Source organism: Prunus avium, chromosome 4 (genome assembly GCF_965620075.1).
Source record: "Prunus avium chromosome 4, drPruAviu1.hap1.1, whole genome shotgun sequence".
NCBI classification, from domain to species: Eukaryota; Viridiplantae; Streptophyta; class Magnoliopsida; order Rosales; family Rosaceae; genus Prunus; species Prunus avium.
The window spans coordinates 6,262,672-6,279,617 of record NC_142287.1 but is presented as its reverse complement, the minus strand read 5'-3'; positions in this window follow the sequence as shown (position 1 = coordinate 6,279,617).

Below are 16,946 nucleotides of genomic sequence, written 5' to 3'. Positions count from 1 at the left end.
TAGTGTGATAGCCAAATGCAACAAATTCCCCAATCTTAGTTTTTACACAATTTCAAAAATCATACCAAACACAAATGCAACTTCAAATCTCACCAAAGTTGTCCTCTCACAAATGAATCACTCAGAAGAGGGCTACAATGCAACACTCAATTATAAACATGAGATTAGAGTTAAATCATAAGGGACTTAACTCAAAAATAGGAAGATGAAGAACTTGCATTAATATGATCTCAAGAAGGATGCCAAACACTTAAAAGTAGAAAAATGAATGCAATTCAACCACATGATATTTAAGATCAATTTAGGTCTTTATTATAGGTTGTAATGGGGCCAAGGGTGTAAGGTGAGTGAGAAATGAAAGGTATGGATAATACAAAGTCCAAGGAACTCACAATGTAAGAGCATAAAATAAAATTGTTTACAAGACTTCGAATCATCACGATTAGATTTTTTTCTTTTATATGATCAAAACTCCTTATACCTTCATTTACAATGATTCATACTTCTTTCCAAATGCCAATTCATCTTCATCTTCATCATGGCTTGCCTCTATTGTCTCGCACTTGTAGAATCTGCAGCAACTCTACATGGTCATCATTTTTTCTCTGCAGTGCTTCCACATGCTGAGTGGCACAATAGAGCCGCTTCTGCAAGTCCGCCACCATAGCCTTCAAGGCAGCCACCTCAGCCTTCAAGGCAGCCACCTCCTCGCTCAGAGCTGTACACTCCCGTGTCCTCGCCAGTAGGCGCAAGCCCAGATTTGTGGCCGAGACCGCTTGGAGCGCGGTATAAGTGTGGGACTCATCCACTGCCACCTTGTCAGACCTGTGTGCTATATGCCAATGATCTGCCGGTGTGAGCTTGCTGCCAATCATGCCTCCCAACAGCACTGCTCTGTTCGGCATTGCCTCAGAAAAGTTCGGTATTGCCTCAGCAAAGTTTGAGGCCGTACCGTGATGATATGTGGAGTTTGGGAAGACAGGAGTTGGAGAAGCCCTTGTCTGGGCATTCGGTGGTGCAAGTGAGAGCTCAAGGTTTAGATCATCAAGGTGAGTGTATGAGGATGCCATTTGTTTTGCTTCTGAATTTTTTGATGTTTTTCCTTGAGTTTACAGGAAGAAATGCTGGGTATCATCCGCTTGCAGAGGTGTGCTTTAAATAGACATATGCTGATGAAGGAGTCGACACCCTTTCGGATTTCCCGGGCATGCTCGACCTAATCGCGTCAAGGGGGAGCACATTAACTTTCACTTTACTTTTCTTTTTTCCGTGTTTTCTGGTGTTTTGTGTTTTTGCCCGTTACTTTCATTTTCTAGAGCTTTGTGTTTTCGCTTTTCCCTTTCGGCTATCATCTTTATTTTATTTTAGTTAGGGAACTGTGCTTTCTTTGTCTTTTTCTTTTTCCTTCTGCAACTTTACTTTTTTTATTTCTGAAATAAAATAACGAAATTACAAAAACAACAAAATAAAATAAAAACAACAATAATGCAGTAGGAAATCATTTCTTCTCGGTGCTTGGTGTCTCGACCATTGGAGCTTTGAGTTTGGCCCTCTGGCTGTCCTCTTCCAGGGCTTCACGCACAGCTTCTTGGGGCTCATCACTTGAGCTCCCAAAGATCGCAATCTTAGCTTGAGCGTAACTACTCTCGCGATCTGCTTGTTTGCGTTTACCCGGTCGGTCTAGGTCCTCCAGCTGTTTTCGCATGTCGCGAGAGTACAACTCTACCATTTTTGATAGGTTTTTATTCTCATCCCGCAATACTTCTAGCTGGTGTCGATTCACCTCCACTATTCTTGCCCTCTCCCTTTTCAAGCTTTTTATAGCACTCTGGCACTCTTCAACCATACTTCGCTCCGCCGCCAACTGACCTTTTAGCACCTCTACCTCATGGGACTTCGCAAGTAGGCGATGACCCAAACTTGCAACTGTTGCCGTACTCTGCACGCTCAGTGCCAGGGCATCGCTCACGACCCGGTTGTCATCCCTTGTCCCCAGCACACGTATATCTTTAGGAGTCACTAAATTTCTAGCCACTCCAATGGCAACATCGTTGTCCAGGAGTATTGAGTCAGTTACTGTCACAGGCCCCCGTGCGGAAGCAAAGTAGGGCATCCATACTGGTGCCGCTGCTTGGCCTCGTGTCTGAGTCGGTGGAGCTAGGTTGAGATCCAACGAAAAAGGGTAGGAAGAGGCCATTTGATTTCTCACTCTTTGTTCTTCTTTCTTTTCTGTTTTGTGTGTTTCTGAGTTTGTGTTTTTCACCCGTTCTTTTGACCTTTTTATAGACTTAGTCTGCTAAACCCTAGCCGCTGCGGTTCTGGGTTATGTGCGGCCCTTACGGCTTATCTCTATATGTCGCCGCACCCATTTCCCAACCTCCCCTTAATTGCATTTTCACCTTTCACAGCCTTCAAAGTGAAAAAGTCGTCCCGCTTCACCCAAGAGGCCAATAATTCTGGCTTGGGGGATGTGAAAGCGGCCTCTGCGCGCCAACACGTCCCTCACCTCTTTTGCCCGTGACCTCACAGGAGCCGAGACATCAGAGACCACATTCTCTCTTTTCAAAAATCCCGTCTTTGAACTCCCAATTCACGTGTCATCTTAAAAATTAAAAATTAAAAAAATAATAATAAAAAAAACTTGTGGGCTTCGGATTTCATTGTGGGTCGGGTTTTCACCGTTGTTTAGGTTTCAAAGTGAGTTAATCTTCTTTTGGGTTGGGCTTTCAATCGTTTGGGTTTTGGTTTGCGTAAGATTGTTTGTTTAGGACTTTTTGTTTCGAGTGTTGTACTGTTTCGTTTCTTTTGTTTGTTTGTTTTGTAATTTTTATTTTGTAATTATTTTGTTTTTTTATTTTAACTCTTGTGTGTTTTGTGATTTTTTATTGCTTTAATACCTTCATTTGTTATTTTTGACATTGCTTGTGCCTAAATTTTAAACATTGAGGACAATGTTCATTTCTAGGTTTGGGGGTATTGGAGTTTAGCAAGTAAATTTGGTTTTTCTTTATAAAAAAAAAAACAACAAATTTAAATTAATTTTTTGCTTGTTTTATTTTGAGTCTTGTTTTGTTTTGAGTCACTTTCCGAACACTTATGATGAGATTGTGATAAATGTTTGCATGACTTAAAATTGGATTTCATTTTATTATTATTATTTAATTATGAAAAAAATAAAATTTTGGCATCGTTCTAGCATGATATGTTCGAAACCTTCTTTGCACTTGCCATTTGTTTCATAATTCTCCAATTAAAGGATTTGCATGACCTAAAGAATTGTATCAAGCATAAATTAGACTTATATAACCATATAATGTGAGCTTTTGAGCCGTGTGCTTCATTTCATGAGTGTTATACACATACTCTTATTTTCTTGTCATCAAAGTTGTTGTTTGATCTCATTATTCATTGATTTGGTTGAACACTTAAAAGTCATTCATTCTTTTGCAATTTGATTTCATGACATTTAAGAAATGATATTAAGGCCCTCTTTGGATCGTTTGTGCCTTTCAAGCTAACCTTATGCATGCTTAAGCATGATTTTCCATTGTTAACCATTTTGAGCCTACATGTAAACCTTTTCTTTCATTTTACCAATTATATTTCCTCACCTTAGCCCGAAAAACAAATATTTACCTTTCTAAGGAACTCATGAGCTCTAATTCGGATGTGTTTTTCATGCTAAGTTTGGGAAGGGATATTACATAAAAAAAAAAAAAAAATAAAAAAAAAAAAAATAAAAAAAAAAAGAGAAATTCACACAATTGGTGAAAGAAAAGAAGAAAAAAAAAGTTGTGATTAAGTGGTGGTTGATTAAAAATTCATTTTTGGGCCTTCAAAATAAATTGGCATTTGGAAAGGAGTATGAATCATTGTAAATGAAGGTATAAGGAGTTTTGATCATATAAAAGAAAAAAAATCTAATCGTGATGATTCGAAGTCTTGTAAACAATTTTATTTTATGCTCTTACATTGTGAGTTCCTTGGACTTTGTATTATCCATACCTATCATTTCTCACTCACCTTACACCCTTGGCCCCATTACAACCTATAATAAAGACCTAAATTGATCTTAAATGTCATATGGTTGAATTGCATGCATTTTCTTACTTTTAAGTGTTTGGCATCCTTCTTGAGATCATATTAATGCAAGTTCTTCATCTTCCTATTTTGAGTTAACTCATTTATGGTTTAACTCTAATCTCATGTTTATAAACTGAGTGATGCATTGTAGCCCTCTTATGAGTGATTCATTTGTGAGAGGACAACTTTGGTCAGATTTGAAGTTGCATTTGTGTTTGGTATGATTTTTGAAATTGTGTGAAAACTAAGATTGGGGAATTTGTTGCATTTGGCTATCACACTACTACACTTTGAGCATGTTGTGTTTTGAACTTTGCCACCCTGTAAATATTGAAAAAAAAAAAAAAAAACTGAGCTTTTATTGTTAAAACTTTTGAGTCATGTGCATAAGTCATTTCTCTTCAGAAAATGTTCGGAAAGATTGTTTTGAGTTTTATTTTTATTTCTTTTATTTTGCTTAAGGACTAACAAATTTAGTAAAGTTTTCTAACCACTTTGTTTTGTAGAGTTAGTAAAACGTTTGTGGGTATCGTTTCTGTTAAACCCTCAGGAGACACAACTCCTCCTACTAGGGATGCCTAGAGGTTTAAAGGCTTGTTGCATATGCTCAATGCAATCGAGTTACCTGCGGAAGTGGTTTAGTTAACTTCTTGTTTTGTTTTTATCTTTGTTTTCCTTTTGTTTTGCTCGAGGACTAGCAAAATCTCGGTTTGGGGGTATTTGATCGGTTCATAATTGTATATCATTTTGTACCCTTCTAGCTTATGATTTGGTTATGTTTTTTTAGTTAAACTTGTGCTTTTAATCCTTTTTGTGTTTATCTTTCAGTTAATTGACATTTAGGTAACAATGATGACTTTGGATAGGAAATGATGCAATCCATGCATGTTAAGGGCTGATTGGCATATGAGGAATATGAGCTTAAAGACAAACACATTTTTGCTACAGCCCATTTCCAGCCCAGTTTCGTAGGTCAACTTCTTGGCCTTGGATCAGCATTCTTTGGGGCTCGGATGAGGTGAAGATCTTCATGAAACTTGTTCCAATGGGTGTCTACTACAACATATCCAAATTTCAGCCCAATTGGACATTTGTGGAGTGCTCAGCCCGTCCAACACCCAACCTTGCTCAGCAGGATTTGCAGCTGCCAGCTTTGAGCCTTGTCTCCTCCTTTAAGCCATGTGCCTCACCCATGCTGCAATTGACTTTGGATCCAACATAATGAGTGAAGTGGGGAGGCATTCCAGCTATGAAATTCTAAAGGAGCAAGTTGGTACATGCTGGAGCTATTATAGAGAAAGCATGTGCATGCATGTAAAGCAAAGAAATGAAATGAAGTCAATTCCAGTCTCTGTTCGGCTGCCAACTTGCAAGGCCCAAAGCGCACACTTCTACTGCTCCGATGGGAATACTTTCTTCATAGAAGTTGTTCCAATGGGTGTCTAGTATAACATATCCAAATTTGAGAACCATTGGATACGTTTTGAAACCTATGACCTTCCTACACCAAGTCTGGTTCAGAAGACTCGTTTTTGTTCAACAACCAAAAGAAGACCACATGGGTTGGCAGCAAAAGGCAGCCACAATTGGTCACCTTTGATCCCATGTGAAGAAAGCTTGAGGTGCAGCAAAAGAAGTATGGGATGAGATTGATTCCAACCACACTAACATAGACAAGATGAAGTGTGAGTTATGGGTTGTATTAAAAGAGGAATGGTGGTGTTGGATTTCATCATGTTGTTCCTCCCTCTTAGCCCTATAAATAGAGAAGCCTTCAAGCTTCAAAACACACCCCAAGGGGGGGAGCTCTCAAACACTTCTCTAGAGCTCCCTTCCCTTCTCTCCCTCAAATTCTCTTAGTTTCCTTTCTAGTTTTCAATTGTTGTAATGAAATATTTGTGCTGAAATTCTCCTTAAGTTTTTCAAGTTCTACTTTACTTTTATTTGTAATGTACATTCTTTCTTAAGTATTCAAGTTTAATTAGTTTCCAAGTTTCAATTATGATTTTTGTTCTTATTCATTATGCTTATAAGTTAATATGCTAGTTTGAATGATTGATCACCATTTAGGCTTGCATGTTAGCTATCTTGGTTTGAATTAAGAGTAGACACCATGCTTTAATTCGAATTGAACTATGGATAGGAAGAGTATGTATGGACATTCGACAACAGGGATTAGATACATACTTGGTTGTTTAAAATGTTCTTCTATGCTTAATGGGTTCCTAATGCTTAGTTTTAGGTTAGACAACAAATGATCAAATTAGGGAATTAGGAACACAAGGTTTTGACCAAACACCATGGCTTAATCATACTTTAGCTAGAATCAATCCATTAATCTAATTGAACTTGGGAACTTATTTGCTTGAGTTATTTCTTTTTTTTCTTGTTTTATTTATTTTCTTTTTTTCATTTCTATTTTGTGTAGGGGAAACAAATTGGATCATTCAATCACCAATCCTCGTGGGATCGACCTTGCACTTACATATGCTATACTACCAAACGGCTCGTGCACTTGCGAGTATCACAAGTTGAGGATGCAGCTGAATCCATTTTGGTGCAGCTGAATCGAAGCAACAAGTTTTTGGCGCCGTTGCCGGGGATCGGTAACATTGTTTGATTCTATTTGATTTTCCTACTTTTTATTTATTTATAATGTTTAAAGTCTACTTAGTTCTCTATTGTTCATTCCTAATCCTTTTAATTCCATTTCAAGTTTGTGTGTTGGTTTTAGCAATTTATGACAGCTTAATAAAAATGGAGAGAGATGGCAACTTCAATCATAAGAATGGGAAGTGTGGAGCAGTGGGAGAAGTCGACCTCCAAGTGCATCCATGCTCGACCTAATCGCTTCAAGGGGGAGCATTTCAATCCTTTCTCTTCTTTGAATTCTGTTTATTTCTGTTATTGTTTTTGCCTTTTGGTCTGCGTAGGGTTCTTTGTTTTTCTGTGCTGAATCCAACCATATAAAGAACGTGAAATTTGGACTTGCGGTTGGAAAGTTATGGCCTAAAAACTGAACACAGGTCGCAGCTGAAAAACAGAGAAACGAATCTGTCCAAATGGTGATAAATAGGTGATAGAAAGTGCTGTTTGTGTTTTTCTTTGGTTTCTTGGTTTGTTTCTTTTAGTACAACAATTTATTTCGTTTGTTTGAGTTTGTTTAGAGTACTTAGTTCATTTTCATTTATGGTTTGTTGTTTCATTTTATCTTAATTTGTTTTTGTTTTTTTATCTTAAAAATTTAAAAAAAGATTTTTCATATGAGCTGACTTATGGTAACCCCAGTGAGCACTTCTGTCAATACAGTGTCTAGGAGTTCTTTAGGCGACACCTTCGGTGTCTAAGAAGTTTGGGTTTTAAGCGGGACCATTGTGACCCCTCCAATCTTCCCGGATCCCCTGGCTGTGTTTTCTGAGGCCCTTAACTGGTCATCCGTGAGTTGCTTGTATATTCGTGTGTTTTTAAATTAAGTTTTTTTTTTTATATTTTCTTTGTTATCTTTTCTGTTGAGTATTTGTTTTTGTTTTTGTTTTGTTAAGTTAGTTTATGTATTTTATTTACGTGGTATGGTTAGTTAGTTTATTTCTGAGTGTTAAAACACATTTTTATTTTATTTCAAACTCTGCATTAAAAACAAACAAAAACAAACCAAAAAAAAAAAAAAAAAAAAACCAAAAAACCAAAAAAAAAAAAAAAAAACTTCTTCTTCTTCTTCATCTTCTTTATCTTCATCTTCATCATCATCATGGCTTGCCTCTATTGTCTCGCACTTGTAGAATCTGCAGCAGCTCTACATGGTCCTCATTCTTTCTCTGCAGTGCTTCCACATGCTGATTGGCACAGTAAAGCCGCTTCTGCAAATCTGCCACCATAGCCTTCAAGGAAGCCACTTCCTCGTTCAGCGCTGTGCACTCCCGCATCCTCGCCAGTAATCGCATGCCCAAATTGGTAGCCGAGACCGCATGGAGCACAGATAAAGAGTGGGACTCATCCACTGCCATCTTGTCAGACCTACGTGCCACATGCAGATGATCTGCCGGTGTGAGTATACTGCCAATCATGCCACCCAACAACACTGCTCTGTTCGGCATTGCCTCAGCAAAGTTCGGTATTGCCTCAGCAAAGTTTGAGGCCGTGCCGTGATGATATGTGGAGTTTGGGAAGACAGGAGTTGGAGGAGCCCTTATTTGGGCATTCGGTGGTGCAAGTGAGAGCTCAAGGTTTAGATCATCAAGATGACTACATGAGGATGCCATTTGTTTTGCTTCTGAATTTTTTGATGTTTTTCCTTGAGTTTGCAGGAAGAAATGCTGGGTATCATCCGCTTGCAGAGGTGTGCTTTAAATAGACATATGCTGATGAAGGAGTCGACACCCTTTCGGATTTCCCGGGCATGCTCGACCTAATCGCGTCAAGGGGGAGCACATTAACTTTCACTTTACTTTTCTTTTTTCCGTGTTTTCTGGTGTTTTGTGTTTTTGCCCGTTACTTTCATTTTCTAGAGCTTTGTGTTTTCGCTTTTCCCTTTCGGCTATCATCTTTATTTTATTTTAGTTAGGGAACTGTGCTTTCTTTGTCTTTTTCTTTTTCCTTCTGCAACTTTACTTTTTTTATTTCTGAAATAAAATAACGAAATTACAAAAACAACAAAATAAAATAAAAACAACAATAATGCAGTAGGAAATCATTTCTTCTCGGTGCTTGGTGTCTCGACCATTGGAGCTTTGAGTTTGGCCCTCTGGCTGTCCTCTTCCAGGGCTTCACGCACAGCTTCTTGGGGCTCATCACTTGAGCTCCCAAAGATCGCAATCTTAGCTTGAGCGTAACTACTCTCGCGATCTGCTTGTTTGCGTTTACCCGGTCGGTCTAGGTCCTCCAGCTGTTTTCGCATGTCGCGAGAGTACAACTCTACCATTTTTGATAGGTTTTTATTCTCATCCCGCAATACTTCTAGCTGGTGTCGATTCACCTCCACTATTCTTGCCCTCTCCCTTTTCAAGCTTTTTATAGCACTCTGGCACTCTTCAACCATACTTCGCTCCGCCGCCAACTGACCTTTTAGCACCTCTACCTCATGGGACTTCGCAAGTAGGCGATGACCCAAACTTGCAACTGTTGCCGTACTCTGCACGCTCAGTGCCAGGGCATCGCTCACGACCCGGTTGTCATCCCTTGTCCCCAGCACACGTATATCTTTAGGAGTCACTAAATTTCTAGCCACTCCAATGGCAACATCGTTGTCCAGGAGTATTGAGTCAGTTACTGTCACAGGCCCCCGTGCGGAAGCAAAGTAGGGCATCCATACTGGTGCCGCTGCTTGGCCTCGTGTCTGAGTCGGTGGAGCTAGGTTGAGATCCAACGAAAAAGGGTAGGAAGAGGCCATTTGATTTCTCACTCTTTGTTCTTCTTTCTTTTCTGTTTTGTGTGTTTCTGAGTTTGTGTTTTTCACCCGTTCTTTTGACCTTTTTATAGACTTAGTCTGCTAAACCCTAGCCGCTGCGGTTCTGGGTTATGTGCGGCCCTTACGGCTTATCTCTATATGTCGCCGCACCCATTTCCCAACCTCCCCTTAATTGCATTTTCACCTTTCACAGCCTTCAAAGTGAAAAAGTCGTCCCGCTTCACCCAAGAGGCCAATAATTCTGGCTTGGGGGATGTGAAAGCGGCCTCTGCGCGCCAACACGTCCCTCACCTCTTTTGCCCGTGACCTCACAGGAGCCGAGACATCAGAGACCACATTCTCTCTTTTCAAAAATCCCGTCTTTGAACTCCCAATTCACGTGTCATCTTAAAAATTAAAAATTAAAAAAATAATAATAAAAAAACTTGTGGGCTTCGGATTTCATTGTGGGTCGGGTTTTCACCGTTGTTTAGGTTTCAAAGTGAGTTAATCTTCTTTTGGGTTGGGCTTTCAATCGTTTGGGTTTTGGTTTGCGTAAGATTGTTTGTTTAGGACTTTTTGTTTCGAGTGTTGTACTGTTTCGTTTCTTTTGTTTGTTTGTTTTGTAATTTTTATTTTGTAATTATTTTGTTTTTTTATTTTAACTCTTGTGTGTTTTGTGATTTTTTATTGCTTTAATACCTTCATTTGTTATTTTTGACATTGCTTGTGCCTAAATTTTAAACATTGAGGACAATGTTCATTTCTAGGTTTGGGGGTATTGGAGTTTAGCAAGTAAATTTGGTTTTTCTTTATAAAAAAAAAAACAACAAATTTAAATTAATTTTTTGCTTGTTTTATTTTGAGTCTTGTTTTGTTTTGAGTCACTTTCCGAACACTTATGATGAGATTGTGATAAATGTTTGCATGACTTAAAATTGGATTTCATTTTATTATTATTATTTAATTATGAAAAAAATAAAATTTTGGCATCGTTCTAGCATGATATGTTCGAAACCTTCTTTGCACTTGCCATTTGTTTCATAATTCTCCAATTAAAGGATTTGCATGACCTAAAGAATTGTATCAAGCATAAATTAGACTTATATAACCATATAATGTGAGCTTTTGAGCCGTGTGCTTCATTTCATGAGTGTTATACACATACTTTTATTTTCTTGTCATCAAAGTTGTTGTTTGATCTCATTATTCATTGATTTGGTTGAACACTTAAAAGTCATTCATTCTTTTGCAATTTGATTTCATGACATTTAAGAAATGATATTAAGGCCCTCTTTGGATCGTTTGTGCCTTTCAAGCTAACCTTATGCATGCTTAAGCATGATTTTCCATTGTTAACCATTTTGAGCCTACATGTAAACCTTTTCTTTCATTTTACCAATTATATTTCCTCACCTTAGCCCGAAAAACAAATATTTACCTTTCTAAGGAACTCATGAGCTCTAATTCGGATGTGTTTTTCATGCTAAGTTTGGGAAGGGATATTACATAAAAAAAAAAAAAAAAAAAAAAAAAAAAAAAAAAAAAAAGAGAAATTCACACAATTGGTGAAAGAAAAGAAGAAAAAAAAAAGTTGTGATTAAGTGGTGGTTGATTAAAAATTCATTTTTGGGCCTTCAAAATAAATTGGCATTTGGAAAGGAGTATGAATCATTGTAAATGAAGGTATAAGGAGTTTTGATCATATAAAAGAAAAAAAATCTAATCGTGATGATTCGAAGTCTTGTAAACAATTTTATTTTATGCTCTTACATTGTGAGTTCCTTGGACTTTGTATTATCCATACCTATCATTTCTCACTCACCTTACACCCTTGGCCCCATTACAACCTATAATAAAGACCTAAATTGATCTTAAATGTCATATGGTTGAATTGCATGCATTTTCTTACTTTTAAGTGTTTGGCATCCTTCTTGAGATCATATTAATGCAAGTTCTTCATCTTCCTATTTTGAGTTAACTCCTTTATGGTTTAACTCTAATCTCATGTTTATAAACTGAGTGATGCATTGTAGCCCTCTTATGAGTGATTCATTTGTGAGAGGACAACTTTGGTCAGATTTGAAGTTGCATTTGTGTTTGGTATGATTTTTGAAATTGTGTGAAAACTAAGATTGGGGAATTTGTTGCATTTGGCTATCACACTACTACACTTTGAGCATGTTGTGTTTTGAACTTTGCCACCCTGTAAATATTGAAAAAAAAAAAAAAAAACTGAGCTTTTATTGTTAAAACTTTTGAGTCATGTGCATAAGTCATTTCTCTTCAGAAAATGTTCGGAAAGATTGTTTTGAGTTTTATTTTTATTTCTTTTATTTTGCTTAAGGACTAACAAATTTAGTAAAGTTTTCTAACCACTTTGTTTTGTAGAGTTAGTAAAACGTTTGTGGGTATCGTTTCTGTTAAACCCTCAGGAGACACAACTCCTCCTACTAGGGATGCCTAGAGGTTTAAAGGCTTGTTGCATATGCTCAATGCAATCGAGTTACCTGCGGAAGTGGTTTAGTTAACTTCTTGTTTTGTTTTTATCTTTGTTTTCCTTTTGTTTTGCTCGAGGACTAGCAAAATCTAGGTTTGGGGGTATTTGATCGGTTCATAATTGTATATCATTTTGTACCCTTCTAGCTTATGATTTGGTTATGTTTTTTTAGTTAAACTTGTGCTTTTAATCCTTTTTGTGTTTATCTTTCAGTTAATTGACATTTAGGTAACAATGATGACTTTGGATAGGAAATGATGCAATCCATGCATGTTAAGGGCTGATTGGCATATGAGGAATATGAGCTTAAAGACAAACACATTTTTGCTACAGCCCATTTCCAGCCCAGTTTCGTAGGTCAACTTCTTGGCCTTGGATCAGCATTCTTTGGGGCTCGGATGAGGTGAAGATCTTCATGAAACTTGTTCCAATGGGTGTCTACTACAACATATCCAAATTTCAGCCCAATTGGACATTTGTGGAGTGCTCAGCCCGTCCAACACCCAACCTTGCTCAGCAGGATTTGCAGCTGCCAGCTTTGAGCCTTGTCTCCTCCTTTAAGCCATGTGCCTCACCCATGCTGCAATTGACTTTGGATCCAACATAATGAGTGAAGTGGGGAGGCATTCCAGCTATGAAATTCTAAAGGAGCAAGTTGGTACATGCTGGAGCTATTATAGAGAAAGCATGTGCATGCATGTAAAGCAAAGAAATGAAATGAAGTCAATTCCAGTCTCTGTTCGGCTGCCAACTTGCAAGGCCCAAAGCGCACACTTCTACTGCTCCGATGGGAATACTTTCTTCATAGAAGTTGTTCCAATGGGTGTCTAGTATAACATATCCAAATTTGAGAACCATTGGATACGTTTTGAAACCTATGACCTTCCTACACCAAGTCTGGTTCAGAAGACTCGTTTTTGTTCAACAACCAAAAGAAGACCACATGGGTTGGCAGCAAAAGGCAGCCACAATTGGTCACCTTTGATCCCATGTGAAGAAAGCTTGAGGTGCAGCAAAAGAAGTATGGGATGAGATTGATTCCAACCACACTAACATAGACAAGATGAAGTGTGAGTTATGGGTTGTATTAAAAGAGGAATGGTGGTGTTGGATTTCATCATGTTGTTCCTCCCTCTTAGCCCTATAAATAGAGAAGCCTTCAAGCTTCAAAACACACCCCAAGGGGGGGAGCTCTCAAACACTTCTCTAGAGCTCCCTTCCCTTCTCTCCCTCAAATTCTCTTAGTTTCCTTTCTAGTTTTCAATTGTTGTAATGAAATATTTGTGCTGAAATTCTCCTTAAGTTTTTCAAGTTCTACTTTACTTTTATTTGTAATGTACATTCTTTCTTAAGTATTCAAGTTTAATTAGTTTCCAAGTTTCAATTATGATTTTTGTTCTTATTCATTATGCTTATAAGTTAATATGCTAGTTTGAATGATTGATCACCATTTAGGCTTGCATGTTAGCTATCTTGGTTTGAATTAAGAGTAGACACCATGCTTTAATTCGAATTGAACTATGGATAGGAAGAGTATGTATGGACATTCGACAACAGGGATTAGATACATACTTGGTTGTTTAAAATGTTCTTCTATGCTTAATGGGTTCCTAATGCTTAGTTTTAGGTTAGACAACAAATGATCAAATTAGGGAATTAGGAACACAAGGTTTTGACCAAACACCATGGCTTAATCATACTTTAGCTAGAATCAATCCATTAATCTAATTGAACTTGGGAACTTATTTGCTTGAGTTATTTCTTTTTTTTCTTGTTTTATTTATTTTCTTTTTTTCATTTCTATTTTGTGTAGGGGAAACAAATTGGATCATTCAATCACCAATCCTCGTGGGATCGACCTTGCACTTACATATGCTATACTACCAAACGGCTCGTGCACTTGCGAGTATCACAAGTTGAGGATGCAGCTGAATCCATTTTGGTGCAGCTGAATCGAAGCAACATCCTCCCACCATATTATGATGTTTCCCAAGTTTGGGGCTCGATCCGAAATCAATAGGTGTGAGAAATTGGACAATTCAAGTTCAACGGCAGTTCGTTCCTAATTGGAGTGGTTGGTGTATTCTATACTTCTAGCGATTGGATTTCACTCAAAACTCACCAAATGACTCCTCCCACCATATTATGATGTTGCCCAAGTTTGGGGCTCGATCCGAAATCAATAGGTGTGAGAAATTCGACAATTCCAGTTCAACGGCAGTTCATTCCTAGTAGGAGTGGTTGGTGTGTTCTATACTTCTAGCGATTGGATTTCACTCAAAACTCACCAAATGACTCCTCCATCCATATTATGATGTTGCCCAAGTTTTGGGCTCGACCCGAAATCAATAGGTGTTAGAAATTGGACAATTCAAGTTCAACGGCAGTTCGTTCCTAATTGGAGTGGTTGGTGTATTCCATACTTCTGGCGATTGGATTTCACTCAAAACACACAGAATGACTCCTCCCACCATATTATGATGTTGCCCTAGTGTTGGCTCGATCCGAAATCAATAGGTGTTCCAAATTGCAAAATCCAAGTTCAATGGCAGTTCGTTCCTAATTGGAGTGGTTGGTGTATTCTATACTTCTAGCGATTGGATTTCACTCAAAACTCACCAAATGACTCCTCCCACCATATTATGATGTTGCCCAAGTTTGGGGCTCGATCCGAAATCAATAGGTGTGAGAAATTGGACAATTCCAGTTCAACGGCAGTTCGTTCCTAATTGGAGTGGTTGGTGTATTCTATACTTCTAGCGATTGCATTTCACTCAAAACTCACCAAATGACTCCTCCCACCATATTATGATGTTGCCCAAGTTTTGGGCTCGACCCGAAATCAATAGGTGTGAGAAATTGGACAATTCAAGTTCAACGGCAGTTCGTTCCTAATTGGAGTGGTTGGTGTATTCCATACTTCTAGCGATAGGATTTCACTCAAAACCCACCGAATGACTCCTCCCACCATATTATGATGTTGCCCTAGTTTTGGGCTCGATCCGAAATCAATAGGTGTGAGAAATTGGACAATTCAAGTTCAACGGCAGTTCGTTCCTAATTGGAGTGGTTGGTGTATTCCATACTTCTAGCGATTGGATTTCACTCAAAACTCACCAAATGACTCCTCCCACCATATTATGATGTTTCCCAAGTTTCGGGCTCGATCCGAAATCAATAGGTGTGAAAAATTGGACAATTCAAGTTCAACGGCTGTTCGTTCGTAATTGGAGTGGTTGGTGTATTCCATACTTCTAGCGATTGGATTTCACTCAAAACTCACCAAATGACTCCTCCCACCATATTATGATGTTGCCCAAGTTTTGGGCTCGATTCGAAATCAATAGGTGTGAGAAATTGGACAATTCAAGTTCAACGGCAGTTCGTTCCTAATTGGAGTGGTTGGTGTATTCCATACTTCTCGCGATTGGATTTCACTCAAAACTCACCAAATGACTCCTCCCACCATATTATGATGTTGCCCATGTTTGGGGCTCGATCCGAAATCAATAGGTGTGAGAAATTGGACAATTCAAGTTCAACGGCAGTTCGTTCCTAATTGGAGTGGTTGGTGTATTCCATACTTCTAGCGATTGGATTTCACTCAAAACTCACCAAATGACTCCTCCCAACATATTATGATGTTGCCCAAGTTTTGGGCTCGATCCGAATTCAATAGGTGTTCCAAGTTGGACAGTTCAAGTTCAACGGCAGTTCGTTCCTAATTGGAGTGGTTCGTGGATAACATACCTCTAGCGATTGGATTTCATTCAAAACTCACCAAATGACTCCTCCCACCCTATTATGATGTTGCCCAAGTTTGGGGCTCGATCCAAAATCAATAGGTGTTCCAAATTGGACAATTCATGTTCAACGGCAGTTCGTTCCTAATTGGAGTGATTGGTGTATTCCATACTTCTAGCGATTGGTGTTGCGTAGATTCAGCTGCACCAAAATGGGTTCAACTGCATCCTCAACTTGTGATACTCGCAAGTGCACGAGCCGTTCGGTAGTATAGCATATGTAAGTGCGAGGTCGATTCCACAGGGATTGGTGATTGAATGATCCAATTCAATTTTCCTACACAAAACAAAAATGAAAACAAAAGAAACAAAACAAGAAGAAAGAATGTACATTACAAGAAAAATAAATTACAACTAAGAAAACATTAAGGAAACTAAGAGAACTTTGAGGAAGAAAGGAGAAGTGTTTGGGAAAAGTGTTTGAGGACATGGAGGCTTTTTGAAGAAGAAAGTAGAAGTAGAGAATTGTTTGAGAAAGAGTTTGGAGAATTTGATGAAGAAAGTGTTTGGAAACTTGGAGGATTTTGGAAGAGAAGGTTTGAGAACATTGGGAATTTGGAAGGGAAAGGAAGGTGTTTGGGAAGCTTGAGGATTTTGTGAACTTGGAGAATTTGAGAACTTAGGGAAGGGAGAGAAAGGTGTTTGTGAAGTGTTTGAGACATGGAGACTTTTGAAGAGAAGAAAGTGGTGTTTGAGAATTTGATGAAGGAATGAGAAGGTGTTTGAGAAAGAGAAGGGATGAGTGTTTGAGAACTTGGAGGATTTTGGAAGAGAAGGGAGAAGTGTTTGGGAACAAGGAGACTTTTGGAGAAGAAAGTAGAGAGATGTTTGAGAGCATGGAGAACTTTGAAAGGGAAGAGACATGTGTTTAGGGTTTGGAGAATGTTTGGAAGAGAATAGAGAAGTGTTTGGGAAGTGTTTGAGAACTTAGAGAATTTGGTGAATGAATGGGAGAAGTGTTTAAGAACATGGAGACTTTGAGAAGAGAATGTAGAAGTGTTTGGGAAGTGTTTGAAGATTTAGTAAAAGGATCATATTACAACAATTGAGAACTACAAAGGGAAACTAAGAGAATTTGAGGGAGATAAGGGAAGGGAGCTCTAGAGAAGTGCTTGAGAGCTCCCCCCCTTGGGGTGTTATTACAAACTTAGAGAACTTCCCTATTTATAGGCCTAAG